Below are 16,028 nucleotides of genomic sequence, written 5' to 3'. Positions count from 1 at the left end.
TGACTTTTTTTTCTTTTTATTCAAAAAGCTAGAATTAAAAAGGTGACAAGGTGGGAATGATAAACAAATTACAGATAAAAAGAAAGTTAAGGGACACATAACCAATCATAGTAGGTGTATATATACCAATAATAATAGGTGAGACCCAATTGTAATCAAATTTGAATGAATTAACTTAAACACATTTTCAGATAAGCAGAGGAATTTGAACAGAAACCAGATATTGCATATTATTAGGGAATTGGTTATATTTAAAGATCTGTATGTGTTCATGTTACATAGTGGGACTTTACTGAAAAAAAAATGATATGGTGTCTGTGATTACTTTTAAATAATATGTGGGTGGGCCCTAGCAAGCATATACACAGAATAGTATTTTAAAAGAGGTAGTGTTGAAGTTTCATGATGGGTTCAAAGAAATTCATGATGCTATTCTCCATATATTTATGTATGCTTAGAACACTTTCATATTTTTAAAAGTAGTATCTGATCATCATAAGAAAGTTGTAAACTGTATAAAGAAAAAAAGCACTCATAATTATTTGAAGCTTTTCTATTCATTTACAGTTGTTTTTCTACATTTTTACTATTATCGATGCTCAGATTAATATGGCACCAGTACAGATTTTCCTTCTTTGCACTATGAATGATAATATAGGAAAGTACAAAAAATATACATTTATCTTCTTCATGGAATTTTTTTTTTCCTTTCTGGAGATTCTATTTAAGAGGGATTCTACACAAACAGTTTGTCTTTGTGTTGTCTTTCTTGGGTTTTATCAAAAATTGTGTTTATCAGTTACAAAATGATATTTATGCACATTCAATAACATATTAATACATACCAATTTCATGCTGTATAAATCATTTAACAAACTTTCTATGATTGCTCCTAAACCTACTTCACACAAACAAATGTTGGGTGCTAGGTGTATAGTCAGTGACACTGGATCAATATTGTAAAATATCATGGGGAAAAAAGGTTTATTATCTTATACACATACTCAAAAATTTTAGACATTGAATTTGTAGGGGGTGATTGTCAATGTATACAACAGCTGCCTGAAACATTAATGTTGGTCATTTCAGTTACTCTTCGAGGGGTTCTGAATAGCATTTCTGCTTAAATATCTACCTCTTCCACCTTAAAAAAAAAAAAATCCCTGCCATTAAGAACTCCTCACAATTAAGGCTACAGGCACCTATCAATTGTTTTTCCTTTTGAAGTTAAGGTAGATACTGCAAAATAAAATAAGCATGCTATAGATTCAGTGTATAGAGTTATTAGAAAACTTTTCTAACCAAAATCCAAGATAGTTACCATTAATCACATTTAAATTCTGCATGTATTGCAGAAGAAAATGCTTCAGTGAATTTTGGTAAGCCAATGACACACTCAGTAAGACTTTTCTAACATTTACTGAGATCTACTATGGGACTCAAATTTCTTAAGTGTTTTTCTTAAGTGTTTTTGAAAATGAAATGTAAACTAATGGCTGATATTCTTCATATTCCTAATATGTTAAACAAGTATTTATGAACAAGTTTAAATATATATATGGATATATTTTTATCTTAATGTTCATTAAGAATAAAGACAATAAAGCTTTATGGGAAATATTAAAATAGGTGTGAAATATATTACTAATTGAGAATAAGTCACAAATTTGTATAGAGGGAGGATAAGGAGATAAAACACATATTTACACAATTCAGAAAAGCACTTTCAAAAGAGAGGAGATAAATTTGCTTAGGTCACTTATTTTCAAAACTAATCAACTGCACAGTTGGAAAAGTGGCCCACATAATATTTCTAATTCTCTTTCAGTTCCTTGGGAGAAGATAAGTAAAATATTGATGTTCTCATCCCCATTGTAACGATCTACCTGTGGTACAAAATAATGTCTATTAATAATTTTAGTAACTTATCAAGTTCACTGAAAATGGTGATATATGGATGTTGAATTTAACATGATATTAAAGAAGTATAACAAATTATTTCTATAAAAGATAGAAGAACAGGAAAGTTTATCTTCTGTGAGGCTGGAGAAAAAAATATTATGTTTCTTTACAGTTAGGGTTTTCTGAGTTAATTTTACTAAAACTAAATTTTATTGGCTAAAATAAAAGCCTAAAATTTAAATTATGACTAATTAGCCAGTGAGATAAATATCCCTGGAGTTTTATGTTTACATTTCAAAAGTAAATAAATCACCCCTTCTGTGGGTATACCCCCAGATTAAAAATATGCAGATACTAGTATCCTCTGCAGATACTAGTAAAAATGTAAGTAAATTTTACTTACATTCCAAAAGACTAGGGTAAGAACACAAGATCTTTCCCATTATATTTCTAAGGAGACTCAGAGTGGTAAGGGAGACTCTTTCCTATATAAATATCCACATTCACTTTTTTTTGATTTCTCCTTTACATTAGACTACATTATATATAAAATGACATCTTCTAATTCTCTTTGTTTTACCCCAGGGTGAAATATTGGGGCAAAGCCAAAGGCACATTTGTTATTTGCTATATATAAATAGTATTTGCTTTGCCTCTCTCCATGCACCTTGTGTTGGCATTCATGACAATATTAATACATATAGATATTAAAAACTGAACATCTGTTTTTAATATATAATAACCTGTGGAAGTTTACAGGAAACTGGCAAAACAAATACAGTCCTTCTTAAATAGAGTCATTCAATACTACATAGGAATTCAATAATTCAATAATATTTTAAGGATCCAGGAAGAGAAAAAAATTAAAACCTTTAGTTTTAGATAATTTAGATTTCACAGAATGTTATTTCATGGATGCTTCCTCCAGCTTAACCCAGTGTTAACATCTTGCATAACTATAGCACAATGTCTAAACCAGGGAATAGACTTTGATGCAAACCATAGATATTATGCAGATTTCATCAGTTATACCTGCACATGTTTGTACATATAACTTTGCACATAGTTTTGAGTGTGTGTAGCTCTATGCAATCTTATCACAATTGGGACTTCACCTGATGGAGGCTTCACCACCAAAATCAAATTACTATTGAACCTTGATCGCAAGACTCCAACATGTTACCCTTGTAGTGCTATATCCTATCCTTTACCATCTCAACCCCCTAACGACCATTAATCTGTTTTTCATCTTTATAATGATGTTATGTATATTCACATATATTACATATATATTCATGAATGTTATATAAGTGCAATCATGCAGTATGTATTCTTTTAGATACTTTTTTTTTTTCCCATTCAGCATGATTTGAGATTCACACAATTTGTGTGTATCAATAGTTTGTTACCTTGTATTGCTAATTAGTATCCCATGATATGGATGTACCACAGATTGCTTAACAGTTCAGCATTGAAGGACATTTGGGTAGTTTCCAGTTTCTGGCTATTATTAATAAAACTTTTATGAATATTCATTAACATTTAAAAATGACAATAACTTTTAATTTCTCTAGGATATTTTCTCAAGAATGCAATTGCTGGGACATATGGTAAGTCCATTTTTATTTTTTAAAAGAATTTGCCAAACTATTTTGCCGAGTGGCTCTACACTTCTACATTTCTACTAACAATGTGTCAGTGATCCAGTTTCTCTGCATCCTCACCAGCATTTGGTGGGATCATTAATTTTATATTTAGCCATTCTGATAGGTGTGTAGTGATATCTCATGGTATTTTTAATTTGCATTTCTAGATGTTGAACTTTTCTCATTTGTTTATTTATCATCTATTTATCCTCTGTAGTAAAATTTCTGTTTATGTACTTTAACCATTTTCTAATTATATTGCTGTTGAGGTTTCAGGGTTCTTTTTGTTTTGCTATTGTTTTTTTTTTGGCAAATGTTTTCTTCCAGTCTATAATTTTCGTTTTCCTACTCTTCACACAATCTTTCACAGAGCAAATGTTTTTAATTTGATGAGGTCAAATTTGTCAGTGTTTTAAAATGTATTGTATATTTGGTGTCAAGTCTAAGAATTATTTTCCTAGTCCTAGTTCCCAAATATTTCTATTTTTTTCCTATAAGTTTATAGTTTTGTGTTGTACATCTAAATTCATGATCCATTTGAGTTAAATTCTGTATATAAGGTAAGGTTTAGTTAAGTTTCATCTGTTTGTCTATGAATGCCCAATTTATCCAGCATCATTTGTTGAAAAAGCTAACCCTCCTCAATTGAATTGTTTTTGCTCCTTTGTCAAAAATTAAATGGGCATATTTATGTGGATATATTTCTGTGTTCTTAAGCTATGTTTTATGAAGATATATCTATGGCATTATATCACTCAGAAAAATAATAGAAATAAAGGCAGATAATCAACTTGCATTTAAGCTAAGTAAAGAGGACAAGCCAGCCTCTCAAAGACTATACTTCCTGTCCTGATTCAATTATTTAGAATTGCTTGATAATTGGGAAATATCACATCAGTACAGTATGACTGACTCAATCAGAATTCATTGTTAATCAAGTAAATAATATCCATATGCATGATCTCAATTTCTGTCTACAAGATGATGGTCTTCAAGACCTGCCACATTTCTGTATGGAGCCAAAATATATATTTCCAGTTTTTCCTAAATATTCTTCAATTGAATATCCAGAAAACTCAATATCTTTAAGTTTAAATCTGAATTTATGGGGGTTCCCTGATGGTCCAGTGGTTAAAGACTCTGTGCTTCCAATGCAGGGGTTGTGGTTTCGTTCCCTGGTGGGGAAAGTAAGATCCCACATGCTGTGTGGTGTGGCCAAATAAAAATAAAAATTGAAAAAAATCTGAATTTATGATTTCCTCAAGATAAGAATGAGACACGTTCTTTTCACTGCTTTCACAATTTTAGTTAATAGCAGTTTTATTTATTCAGGCACCTAAACACATGGTCAAATGTGACTGTATTTTTTTTCCTGATTTTAAAGATCCCGCAGATTACCATATTCTATCAGGTAAGGATCCCAAATATCACATAAATCATGTATGCTATCTCCATTTTCTAATGTTACTGCATTAATTTTTTTTTTTTCTTGTTGTTGTTGTTGTTTTCGATATGCGGGCCTCTCACTGTTGTGGCCTCTCCTGTTGCAAAGCACAGGCTCTGGACGTGCAGGCTCAGCGGCCATGGCTCACGGGCCCAGCCGCTCCGCAGCATGTGGGATCTTCCTGGACTGGGGCACGAACCCATGTCTCCTGCATCGGCAGTCGGACTCTCAACCACTGCGCCACCAGGGAAGCCCTAATTTGTGTTTTTAATATTTCTTCCTTGGATGTCTATAGTAGTCTCACTTTGGCATTCTAAAACAATGACCATGCCACTATTTCATAATTCTGATTTCCTCAATGCTTTTGGTCACATTGCCCGAAAATGAAATCCATAACTAAGATATTTAACTTCTCTTTCATCATCTGTAAAATGACAGTTAATTTACCAATGTTTTAATGTCATTCAAAATATAAAGTTAAAAAACTATTGACACAAGCTACTTAGACCAGTTACTGGCATGTAACTGCTCAAGAAATGGTAACTATTTTCATTATCATTAGTAAGTTATACAAAACCCTTAATATTTGAAACCTTAACTACATACTAATATTACTCAAACTTCCATTAGTAGTTTAAACTCACCCTAATGTATCCCAGTAGCCCTCTTAATGACTGAACTCCAACCTATTCTTTGGGATTCTGATCAAACATCATATGCTGGGTAAACCCTTGCCTGTTCTCTCTAGACAGTTAGGCATTTTCTCTTCCTTCTCTAAAGTAATATATAATGTGTGTATTAAATTGTTATATATTTTTTTCAATATTTTTACAATTTATTTCCTTCTCTAAACAGTTTCTAAAGATCTGGTACTTGAGCTATTATCGTACATTTTCTGTGCTTAAATGTCTAGTTAAATTAATGGAAACTTTAGTTATTAAATATAATTAAATAAGAAACATGAGATTAAAATATGCATTAAAACACTTGGTTGGAAATTAGAAATAATGACACTTCCAAAATGAGTTAAAATAGTATTTTTTCATAATTTTCTAATATTACCCTCACACTTTCTTAACACATTCTCCTTAGACTAACTAGAATAAGCAAAATTGTGGTTTCAATTTCCCTTGTTTATGTACTTACATGCATGACTATATCCTAATAAAGCTCTCTTTTATAGCTTTATTTTCTAAAGAAAAATACTCTAAATATAATCTTCATCTTGTTTTTCTTTTCTTTTGTTAAATCATGGATATACCTATGGATTTGTAGCTAGAGTGATCAGTGATCCAACAATATCTTCTTTTTTAAAAAGAATTGTTTATTTTTTATTAAAGAATAGCTGATTTATGATATTATATTAGTTTCAGGTATACAATAGACTAATATGATAATTTTATAGATTATACTTCATTTAGAGTTACTACAAAACTGGCTATATTTACCTATGTTGTACAATATATTCTACTTGCTTATCTATTTTGTACATAGTAGTTTGTACCTCTTAATCCCATACCTTTATCTTGTCCCTCCCCCTCCCCAGTGATAACCACTAGTTTATTCTCTGTGTCTGTGAGTCTGTTTCTGTTTTGCTACATACATTCATTTGTTTCATTTTTTAGATTTCATATATAAGTGATAACATAGAGAATTGGTCTTTATCTGATATTTCACTAAGCATAATACTCTCTAGGTCCATCCAAGTTTTTGCAAATGATAGAATCTCATTCTTTTTTATGGCTGAGTAATATCCCATTAGATATAGATTTAGATATAGACACACACATACACACACACACACACACACACACACACACACACACACACACACACCACATCTTCTTTATCCACTCATCTGTTGATAGACATTAGGATGCTTCCATATCTTGGCCAATGTAAATAATGCTGTGAACATTGGGGTGCATATATATTTTCAAAACAGTGTTTTCATTTTTTTTCCAGATATATACCTAGGAGTATAATTGCTAGATCATATGGTAATGCTATTTTTATTTTATTCATTTATTTATGGTTTTTTTTTGATGTCTGATCTTATTATTTGTTACTTTAGAACATCTCATTTTTGACTAGACTCAGACTTAGAGGTAGAAGCTTTCAGAAGGACAGCCTCGACTCTTGGCAGTCTGTTCCTGTCATTTTTCTTTGACCTCCTTCATTCCCTTGGCCAAAAGTTTAGCATATTCTGCAGCCTTTTTCTTGTTTTTCTTAGTACACTGTTCCTTCAGAGCAATATGCCAATGTTTGTGTTGCAGAACATGTGGAGTAACAAGATGCTGAATCCTGGGTACTTTGGTCCTAGGCTTCTTACCTTCTTTGTTTATGAGCTTTCTCACAACATACTGGCAGACATCATCTTCTTTAGAGAGATTAAAAAGCTTGCAGAATCTGCTAGCTCTTTTGGGCCCCAGATGATGAGGCACAGTAGTATCAGTGAGTCCAGGAAAATACTTCTCCCTTTTTTTATGGTGACCCAATTGAACACTCAGATTGGCAACCACAATGCAACTCCGTACAGATTTGCACTTTCTTTCTTCAGTCCTCCTTGGTCTGTAACAGGAATGACCATTACTCAGTAGCAGGCAGACTTGGCCATGGATCAAGACACCTGCTTCCTGGTGAAACCTTGTTTGTCATTCCCACCACTGATTCAAACAACATAACCCTTCCATTCTTCACCCAGAACATCAGTAACAACTTCTGTGGCCAGACCTTTCTCATAAAAGGTACAAAGTTTTCATTCATCATCCACTTGAATGAGTTTCTGACAGCCAGTGGCTGGGAAAGAGATATTCACCTTCATCCTGAAGCAGCTGATGGCCTCCAAGTCACTGCAAAGAAGAGTGGTAGTACTATTTTTAGTTTGAGGAATCTCCATACTGTTTTCCATAGCAGCTGCACCAATTTACCTTCCCACCAACAGTGTACAAGTGTTCCCTTTTCTCTACATGCTAACCAACATTTATTTATAGATTTTTGATGATAGTCATTCTGATAGGTGTTAGGCGATATCTCACTGTGGTTTTGATTTGCGTTTCTCTGATGATTAATGATGTGGAGCATCTTTTCATGTGCCTGTTGGCCATTTGTGTGTCTTCTTTGAAAAAATGTCTATTCAGGTGTTCTGCCCATTTTTAATTGTTTTATATATATATATATATATATATATATATATATATATACAGTTCTATGAGCTGTTTATATATTTTGGATATTAACCCTTTATCAGTAATATCATTTGCAAATATTTTATCCCATTCAGAAGGTTGTTTTTTCATTTTGTCAATGGTTTCTTTTGCTGTGTAAAAGCTTTTAGGTTTAATTAGGTCCCATTTATTTATTTTTGCTGTTACATCTTTTGATTAAAAAAACATTGTTATGATTTATATTAATGAGTGTTCTGCCTATGTTCTCTTTTAGGAGTTTTATGGTTTCAGGTCTTACAGTTAAGTCTTTAATCCATTCTGAGCTTATTTTTGTATATGCTGTGAGGAAATGGCCTAATTCGTTTACATGTAACTGTTCAGTTTTTCCAGTACCACTTATTGAAGAGACTGTCTTTTCTTCATTATATATTTTCTTTTCTTTATTTATTTTTGTCTGCATTGGGTCTTCATTGCTGTGCGGAGGCTTTCTCTAGTTGTGGTGAGTGGGGACTATTTTTCTTTGCAGTGCACAGGCTACTCATTCCGGTGGCTTCTCTTGCTATGGAGCATGGGCTCTAGGCATGTGGGCTTCAGTAGTTGTAGCACATGGGCTCAGTAGATGTGGTGCACAGGCTTTGTTGCTCCGTGGCATGTGGGATCTTCCTGGACCAGGGCTCGAACCCATGTCCCCTGCATTGGCAGGCGGATTCTTAACCATTGTGCCAGGGAAGTCCCTCTCCATTGTATATTCTTGCCTCCTTTGTAGTAAATTAACTGACCATAGGTGCATGGGTTTATTTCTGGACTCTCTATTCAGTTCCCTCGATCTATGAGTCTCTTTTTGTGCCAGTACTATATTGTTTTGATTACTGTAGCTTTGTAGTATAGTCTTAAGTCAGGGAAATTGATACCTCCAGCTTTGTTCTTTTATTTCAAGATTGCTTTGGCAATTCTGGGTCTTTTGTGGTTCCATATCAATTTTAAGATTATTTGTTCTAGTTTTGTGAAAAATGTCATATGGATATTTTGATAGGGATTGTGTTAATCTGTAGATTGCTTTGGGTAGTATACACAGTTTAACAATATTAACGATTTTCTTAATTTACTTATCACTTAAGCGCACACACACACACACACACACATAAAAATTTCACATATATGACATCATAGATACATGTAGGAGATTTCTGAGTTTCTTTTCTTTTTCTTTTTTTTTCTTTTCCTTTCCTTATTCTCCAAAAATATTGTCCTAAACCACACATACATTCAATAGTAGACATAAGGCTATGTTTCATATATCATTGTAAACATATAGAAAATTATAAAATATACACATTTGTAACCACATGCTTTCAGAAATGTGTTATTGTAGAAATTAAACTTTTTGGTACTCAATCATTACATAAATACTTTAAAGTCATTTGACATAATTTTAATTGCTTCTTCTTAATGCTTTTATAAAGTATGCAAAATCAATTATGCCCAAATTTTTCTCAATTCACATTGTTGCCTTCTTTTGCCATTACAGTGTTTCAGCACACATGTATATACATTAATGCTTCTATTTCATTTTTTTTTTTAAATCACAGGAGCAGGCTTGACGAATAAAAGAGTAAATATATCTCTAAATTTTGATATTGTGGTACAATTTGCATTTGCCTTAACAATGAATAAAAGCACCCTACGTATACCTGTGAAAGTCTGATGGTGGTGAAACAATTTAGCAACTTTTCTAAATTTTAATTTCTCTACTTTGCAAATAGAACAACTGCTTTGTAGCTAACACCCATTGTTGCTGGTTTGCATTCTTGCCCTGAAGCACCAACAGGACTTTAAACTACTCTATTAGCCTTTGCTGGCAGCGTGGGGGGCAGGGAGAGAGAGATAGACAGACAGACAGAGACAGAGAGGGAGTGAATTTAAGAAACTGGTTTATGCTATTGTGGAGTTTGGCAAGTCCAGAATCTGCAGTGTAGGCTAGCAGGCTGGGGACCTAGGGAAGAGTTGATGTGACAGTCTGAGTCGGAAGGAAGTATGCTGGCAGAATTCTCTTTTCTTCAGAGAAGGTCAGTCTTTTTCTATTAAGTATTTCAACTAATTTGATGAGGTCCATTCACATTATGAAGTATAATCTGCTTTACCCAAAATCTACTGATTTAAATGTTAATCTCATCTAAACAATACTTCACAGAAATATCTGGAATAATATTTGACCAACTATCTGAGTACAGTGGAGAGACAGGTTGACAACTAAGTTTAACCACAACAACTATGTATATGATTTCATCTTTCTACACACAAGGAAACTGAGACCTAGTACTGTCAAATGTTGTGTTAAATCAAAAACAGACATTTTACATGTAACTAATTTTGTAGCTGAAACCACTAGTTTTCCCCCAGAGTATTTTCTTCCCTTCTTTCTTAGAAATAGAATCCTGGAATTATTTGGATACATGGCCATTCGGAATAAACACTGTATATCCAAGACTTACTTGGAAATAGTTGTAGTCATGTGACTAAGATCTAGCCAATGGAATGAAAGAATATTTATCAGCTGTCTTTTCCAACAAGTATCTTTAATAGGAATGGGTGTGCTCTTCAGTTTTCTTTTATCACAGTTGAATCTGGAGTAAATTAACATGCTAAGTATGGCAGACCAAGTAGATACTAGTAAACTGGCTTCCTTTATAAAAGCTTTAGACTGCTGTCATATTCAATTTGCTTGAGGAAGAAAGATATTTCTATGTTGATTAAGTCACTATTATATTAAGCTTTTTATTACTAACAGGTAAATAATACACTTGTTTTAGATAAACTCTGGTGGCTGATCACAATGTGCCTTTCTATGTCCTATACAAATCTTTCTACTTACATAGAATGGCCCACTAACTCATTTTCAAATAAAATTAACTTTCAATGATATTTTTTCCATGCTACCAATAATTTGGCATGACTTTCCAATTAATTATGAACATATTTCACTTCCATTAATTAAGGAAATATAAAATTTTAAGGTACACTTACAAATCAATGATCTACATGATATACTGACACATTGTGGGAGAGTCCTAGAAGTTTCTCAGTTACTTAGACAAAATATCAAATAGCTTAAGACCCTTATCACTTTTAAACAAGGATTTTTTTCTAATTCTGCTTAATCATGATTTTGTTTAAAAACAAACAATCAAAACAGTAAAGTTAAAACCACTGTAATCCTTTTGTTCTAATAATATTACAGATTTTTGTAAAAATCAGTGTTTTTATCATGCTGGAGTAATATATCTATTCAATTGTTCTTACAAACATTCATTCATTTATCCAGCTATTTATTCTATGAAAGAATTAACAAGAATCTACTGAATACCAGCTCTGAGGATAAAAGTATACATAAGGCATAGGGTCTGCTTTCAAGCTTCTGGTAATCTGTGAGAAAAAAAAGATATTTATCATGCCATGTATCAGATACATGAAAGGAATAAGTATAGGATATTAGTGTTGCTAACTTAATGTTGGTTTTAATAATTCTTTCTGTTGATGTCCTCCCATGAGAAGTAGAAACCTGGAGTTGTGAATATTGATTGCTCAATGCCTGGAGTTTTTCTTCTTTAGAATTTCTGAGTAAGAGAAGAATGGAGAGTCATTTGGACATAGATTAATGGACATCTCTTTAAAGTGGATCCACAGGGACTTTCAAAATTTCTCTGGACATTATATGGCTAGCACCAATAACTCAGAAAGCTTGGCACTCATTTTTTTTTTCCTTTTTTTTTTTTTGTCAGTACGCGGGCCTCTCACTTGTTGTGGCTTCTCCCGTTGCGGAGCACAGGCTCCGGACACACAGGCTCAGCAGCCATGACTCACAGGCACAGCCGCTCTGCGGCATGTGGGATCCTTCCGGACCGGGACACGAACCCATGTCCCCTGCACTGGCGGGCGGACTCTCAACAACTGTGCCACCAGGGAAGCCCTCATTATTTTCCTTTAAACAACGGTTTTATGGTAAGAATGAATCCCTAGGGTGTAGAAAGTGTCAGTTGTTTGTATTCAAAATAATACTCTTCTCAGACTGCAGTGGTAAATATTACTCTTTCTTTCTTAAGTAACTCCTGTTGCCTGAGTCTAGGAAGAAATAACATAGACACAGTTTTTCAATATATCTCAGAAGAAAATATCACAGATGTGTCCCATCCTTTTCAAGTTCAACCTGTACCCCCACTGGATTTATCAATATTTCATGTTGATAAAAACAAACGGGGTGAGGATGAGATTTGATCAGATTTGATGAGTCCTAAAGGAGGAAACAGAACTTAGCAGTATCTGATAAAAGTGCTAAATGGCTGAAAATAGCCATAAGATGTTCTGAAACATTTACAGGCAAGCTTCTGCAGTTTTCATGATGTTATGGGTGGTAAAGAGAGGTACATAAATGTGAATCATTTTACTCATTTGTTTAGGAAATGTAAAAGGATTAATTTAGTCAAGTAAAGAAACTTTTCATTCTGTAAATGTAGGTAGCTTTGTTTTGAAGTTATGAATTATTGAGTAATTAGAAGAATCCATGAGCATTTATGAGTGAGATTTTTTTAATTTATAAAAAGGTATCTCCAGACTTGGACAACAAAAACCCCTAGCTCAGAAGAGAAACAAAACAAAGTGCATAGCTGAAGGAATTCAAGAAGTCAGGGAGAATTGGAAAAAGACTTGACTAAGTAAATATTATAAAGAGATGCAGGAGTAAAAGAAAAGGACATATTTAGACTTATGGCCTTAACATTTTCAAGTAGAGAGAAAGCAGAAAACCTTTTATCAGAAATCAAGATTATTGTCTGACTTACTTCACTTAGTATGATAATCTCTAGTGGCATCCATGTTGCTGAAAATGACATTATTTCATTCCTTTTTATGTCTGAGTGATACTCCATTGTATATATGTACCACATCTTCATCCATTCATCTGTTGATGGACATTTAGGTTGTGTCCATATCTGGCTTCCAGGGCTGCTATGAACATTGGAGTGCATGTATCTTTTTGAATTAGAGTTTTCATATTTTCCAGACATATGCCCAGGAGTGGGATTGCTAGATCATTAGTTTATTTTCAGTTTTTTAAGGAACCTCCATACTGTTTTCCATAGTCACTGCACCAACAGTGACATTCCCACCAACAGTGTAGGAGGGTTCTCTTTTCTCCACACCCTCTCCATCACTTATTATTTGTAGACTTTTTGAGAATGGCCATTCTGACCTGTGTGAGGTAGTACCTCACCATATTTTTTATTTGCATTTCTCTAATAATTAACGATGTTGAGCATCTTTTCATGTGCCTGTTGGCCATCTGTATGTCTTCTTTGAAGAAATGTCTACTTAGGTCTTCTGCCTGTTTTTTTCTTGTGTTTTTCTGGTTTTTGTTATTGAGCTGTATAAGTTGTTTGTATATTTTGGAAATTAATTCCTTGTGGGTCACAGGTCACATCATTTGCAAATATTTTTTTTCCCATTCCATAGTTTGTCTTTTTGTTTTGTTTATGTTTTCCTTTGATGTGCAAAATATTTTAAGTTTAAATAGGTCTCATTTATTTTGCTTTTGTTTTCATTAGTTTAGGAGACAGAACCCCCCAAAATATTGCTGTGATATATGTCAAAGAGTGTTCTGCCCATATGTTCCTCTAGGAATTTTATAGTATCTGGTCTTATATTTAGATCTTTAATCCATTTTGAGTTTATCTTTGTATATGGTGTTACAGAATGTTCTAACTTCATTATTTTACATGTAGCTATCCAGTATCCAGTACCATTTATTGAAGCGACCGTATTTTCTTCCTTGCAGATTTTTGCCTCCTTTGTCATAGATTAAGTCAGACTAAGAAATACAAATATCATATGATATCACTTTTATGTAGAATCTTTAAAAATGATACAAATGAATTTACTTACAAAACAGAAATAGACTCACAGACATAGAAAACAAACTTATGATTACTAAAGGGAAAAGGGTGTTGGGATAAATTAGGAATTGGGGATTAACAGATATACACTACTATGTATAAAATAAACAACAAGGACCTACTGTATAGCACAGGGAGCTACATTCAATATTTTGTAATAATCTATAATGGAAAAGAATGTGAAAAACAATAAAAATATATAAATATATAAATTGATTCACTTTTCTGTACACCTGAAACATTATAAATCAACCATACATCAATTTAAAAATAAATAAATAAAATAAAGCAGCTAATGGGTGACCATTCTTGGTTCTCCTAGTCAAAAATTACAACATGACAATTACAGTCTGAATGTATAGATGACAACCAACTCTCTGATTTACCTTCATCTAACATGAACTGCCATGTTGTTTTTGGTTATGGAATCTAAACATTTTCCTAAAATTGATGCTGTCTGACTCCAGTCCCCAGATCAGTCAAGTCCTGGACCTGGTCTCTAAGCCTGATGTTCTTTTAAGCTAAAAGTACTAGAGCTAATTATAAATTACCCTTGGTTCTCAGTTTTAAACATATCTCTTTTAATCATATGCTTGAGTTATTGATAAATTCATAGCCTAAAGTAGGACCAGACTATTTTTCTACTATTTCTCTTATAATTGTCTTCTAGAAAATAGTCTTCTATTTAATCTCAAAACCTGGGCTTGGGGTCTTTATGTTAGCTGAAAGACTTGTCTGGTGCCAACTTTTTTCCTGCTTATATTTCTATGGATTATTCCCAAATTTCCATTATACTCATTCACAAGTAATCTGATGAACTTTAAAAATATTGAAATGATTAAACCATAACTTGATGGCTTTTCAAATTCACTGTATAACATTTTTTCTACTTGAACCTTCTCTTAAGTTTTTAATTGCATGTGTACCCCCAATTAATTAAAATAAATAATATGGTAGCCAACCCACAGAACTGTGAGAAAAGTATATATATGTTTGTGTTAAGAAACTAAGTTTGGGGATGGCTTGTTATATGATAATAGATAACTGTTGCATAAACAGATGAACTAATGCAGAAATGTGCTGCTACCATAACCAAAATTTAAACTATGTAGGTTGAATTTGATATAAGGCAACAAGCTCAGTCTGGTAATGCAATGCAGAAACTGTTAGAAATGCTTGGAAAATGACAACTTACATTTGTAATAGTGAAATAATTGAAAAATGTTGTCTGTGATGACTTGGAGCATAAAAAATGTATATAATATTCTTGTGAACAGTAGAAGATTATTACCAGGTAAAAATTTAGAAGTATCATTGGCTTTTTTAAACTAACAATGGTAATATACAAGAAAGATATTAACTACATTCAAATATTAGAGTTTGCAGAAATAATTTAGAGAGAATATAAATGATCCAAAACTTTCTGATTTAGAAAATAACACTTGTTTTCAATTCCAGGCTCTCAAGTTTCAAAATATTTTTAGACCAAGAGATAGCCTCAAGGTCAAAAGAAAATTTAAGATGCAGGCAAGAACCAATGATTAAAACTACTGAGTAACTTAAATTGATGCCTAGTACACTCCCTCAACTAGACAAAAAGGCTTCTAAGAATCTTAAAAACATTGTCTCACAACAGCCTGAAATTTCCAAAGTTTATAGATACCTGCCCCAATTATGAGTGTGATGATTGAGGAAAGAAAAGGAACACCAGCCATGTTTAGGGGAAATCCACAGGACCTTTAAGAAAGTTGTATTGGTGAAAGTGATGTCAACTTGGACTAAAAAGGTTCAAATGCAAAACTTTTTTTAAAAGGGTCTTTCAACCCCTACCATGCTATGAACAGGAAGTAAGTTAAGAAAGACATTAAGCTACACACATGACATTTTTTATAGAAAAAAGTTAGATCATAGGGCAGATATCCAC

General features: G+C 32.9%; 1 pseudogene; it reads right to left on the bottom strand.

Annotated features, from left to right (window-relative positions):
- Positions 1–7,072: 7,072 nt before the first annotated feature.
- Positions 7,073–7,816, bottom strand: LOC131757101 (small ribosomal subunit protein eS6-like; annotated as a pseudogene).
- Between the last annotated feature and the right edge of the window lie 8,212 nt (positions 7,817–16,028).

Source organism: Kogia breviceps, chromosome 5 (genome assembly GCF_026419965.1).
Source record: "Kogia breviceps isolate mKogBre1 chromosome 5, mKogBre1 haplotype 1, whole genome shotgun sequence".
NCBI classification, from domain to species: Eukaryota; Metazoa; Chordata; class Mammalia; order Artiodactyla; family Physeteridae; genus Kogia; species Kogia breviceps.
Note: the sequence above shows the minus strand (reverse complement) of the source record. Positions and strands in the feature narration are given on the sequence as shown.